Below are 3,520 nucleotides of genomic sequence, written 5' to 3' on the forward strand. Positions count from 1 at the left end.
TATTTGGAATGTGGTCATTGGCTATCCCTTAGGATGGAGAGAAAAGTAGCAGCAATTGTGATTCATGATAATTACAGCAGAAATAATCACCTGTTCTGGGTTATACATTCTCAGTGACTTTGGCAAAAAAAGTCAGCAATACATCTCAGTCAAAGCATAGTCTACCAAATATGAGTAAGTGCTATTAATTCAGAAAAGTGGATTAAATTCTTCCTCCCCAAATGCAATTGGAATACTTCAAAGTCCAAAAGAAAACTTCAACTGCTTTGGAGTAATCAGAGTTTTTCCATATGTATTTTCCTACTCCAAGACTTTGGCTCCAAGACTTTGGCTACCTCATGAGAAGAGAAGACTCCCTGGAAAAGACCCTGATGTTGGGAAAGATGGAGGGCACAAGGAGAAGGGGACAACAGAGGACAAGATGGTGGGACAGTGTTCTCGAAGCTACCAACATGAGTTTGACCAAACTGTGGGAGGCAGTGGAAGACAAGAGTGCCTGGCGTGCTCTGGTCCAGGGGGTCACGAAGAGGTGGACACAACTAAATGACTAAACAACAATATCACAAATGTGGAATATTTTGATTACAGGTGTATAATATGGTTAGCAAAGTACATCTCCTTACACATTGTCATCAAAGAGTTCAGCAGATGGGGGCTCCTCGAAGGTTGTTATACTTGAAGCTATATAAAGCTGTGACATAATGCCAGCAATGATGAGGTCTCCAGACTGATAATATTGGTGAAGAATAGGAAGAGGGTCCCAGAGGCAACATTGAGAAATAAGAACCTTGCACACAACTGGTAGCAGCAGCAATAGTAACAAGTTTGCAAATAATGCTATCTTGAAGGGGGAAATCTTAATTTCTTCCCATACTGTCATTTGAGTGTTCCTGAATGACAACATCTGAGCAGAATAGCCACACATGTAGCTGACGCAAAGCCGGAATTACACGATGTAAAAAAACCAGTAATCAGACCGACAGAGCCCTGGCTCTCAGTAACACAGATTGTGAATGGCATTGGGGATATTAATAACACCCAGCAGTCTTGGTTCATAATTCTGCATTTGTCCACTGGAATTCCCTAGCAGCAATGAGAAGAAGTAGACGTAATTATGATTAATTTTGTAAATACAGGACAGACCATAATCTGCTCTGGCTTTTAGGTTTTTTGTCACATTGCAAGAAAAAAACATGTTTTTCATATCTCACCAAAGTCTTAACTGGCGCTCCTGAATGGGCGATCAAGAAAGTTATAATGAGAAACTGTGGAAACAACTGTGGAAATTGGGACCACACACATACACACAAGTTCTACAAATGGATAACCATAAACCTATTTATTGATATTGTATATAACCTTGAATAAATTCTAACAGGGCCAGCTTTTCAAAACTTGAATGCATCCATAATCCAAATTAAATATCCAATGCCTAAGAGTAATCATATGTGTCAGAGCTGCTACCAGGTCCCAGCTCACATAGGACCACGCCACACAGCGTCCACTTTAAAAGAGTCTTTATTGAGTTACAGGTTTCATTTCCGAACCGCAGCGTGCAGCTCTACACCTTCTGCTCTAGGTCGGCGAAGACCCGTCTGAGTCCCCGCCTCTTGCACACCAGCTTAATACCCTAGCCTTGCTCCACCTCCTTCGCCTCTCCCTACGTCTCTGGGTCCTTCTGCCCCCCTGGGCCTCCTCCCTTCTACTCTCCTCTGACGCTGACCCCCCTGATCCTTCTGCCTCCTTGCGGCGGGCTTTAGGACCTGGCTCACTCTCCGGGCTGCTTACTGCTCCAGCTTCCGCTGCATTTGAACTTGGCGCGCGCGCCCAACTCTCTACTTTCCTCTTAACCGTTGCCTCGCTCTCTGAGGAGGGCGTGACCACCCCTGACTCGTGCCCTCCCTCCTGCTGACAGCCTCCGGAACCCGATGCCTGGCTACCTTCCTCCCTGCTGCTCTCAGTCTTGAGCGTGGGTCCCGACTTCCAGCTGCTGCCGCCCTCAGTTATGAGCGTGGGTCCCGACTTCCAGCTGCTGCTCTCTGAATCTCCTCTGTTCCCTTCCTCCTGGGGTATCCCCCCGGATCCCCCCCTTGCTCTGCTCACTGGGGCTCCCTTTTGGGAGTCCTCTGACTCACTGCTTAGGCTTGGAGATCTCGGGTCGTCATCATCACTCATTCTCCCTTCGGCTTCCTCCCCCTCGCTCTCTGTTTCCACCCTTCTCTGCGTCTCTGCTTCTGAACCCCTGACAATATGTATTTCCCAATATGTATTAAGAGCTTCAATCAATTAAAATACAGCTTAAAATCAGATTAAGATCAAAGTAAAATCAGATGGCAGCCCTCTGGCCCAACTATTTATGCTGGTCTTATATGGGCCAGTTGGAAGAGCTAGGGAGGCCGCCTACATGCAGGGACTTATAGAAGGTTCTTATAAAGGAGGGGGGGTCAGGCTGGGCCCCAACCAAAGGCATGGCGGAGTAGCTCCATCTTGCAGGCCCTGCGGAAAGATGTCAAATCCTGCAGGGCTCTGGTCTCTTGCGACAGAGCATTCCACAAGGCTGGGGCCAGGGGCTGCTGAGAATAGTAATAAATGCCTTGGAGTTTTATGAAAGAAATATCAATACAGTGGTACCTCGGATTAAGTACTTAATTCGTTCCGGAGGTCCGTTCTTAACCTGAAACTGTTCTTAACCTGAAGCACCAGTTTAGCTAATGGGGCCTCCTGCTGCCACCATGCCGCCGGAGCACAATTTCTATTCTCATCTTGAAGCAAAATTCTTAACCTGAAGCACTATTTCTGGGTTAGCAGAGTCTGTAACCTGAAGCGTATGTAACCTGAGGTACCACTGTAAACCATTTGCAATGTTCTTTTGGGACGCAGAAAAGGCTTTTGATTATATATCTTGGGTCCTCTTAAGAAAAGTAATTGAAATCATGGAATTTGGAGAAAACAGGAAGAGCTATTACTGCCATATGTTCCGAACAATATGCAAATTTAATAGTAAATGGGATACTTTCAGAGAAATGTAGTTATGAAAGGTGCAATATAAGGTTGCCTACTTTCACCACTATTGTTTATTTTGGTTGTAGAGACCTTATGAAGTCAAACTTCGGTTGCCAAATGCCTCCATTTTGGAATGTTTTGGCTCCCGAATGCCGAAAACCCAGAATTAAGTCTTCCGGTTTGTGAACTTTTATCAGAAGCCAAACGTCTGGTGTGACTTCCGCTTAAGTGCAGGAAGCTCCTGCAGCCAATCAGAAGCTGCGCCTCAGCTGTCGAAGATTTCGGAAGCTGAATGGGCTTCTGGAATGGATTACATTCAACAACCAATGTTTTACTGTAATGATAATAGTCTTTTAACCTTTCAATGATAATAAATAATTATAAAATTGTTTATGTATGCAACAACTGCAGCAAGGATTGGAAAAATAAGTAGCATAACAGATCTGAAAGAAACATTTTGCTGGGTCTATGCTTTATGTAGAATGCTAAATGGGAGGAGTTCTGGAATCCCTGACGT

Source organism: Podarcis vaucheri, assembly GCF_965113315.1.
Source record: "Podarcis vaucheri genome assembly, chromosome: 16".
In the NCBI taxonomy this organism is placed as follows: Eukaryota; Metazoa; Chordata; class Lepidosauria; order Squamata; family Lacertidae; genus Podarcis; species Podarcis vaucheri.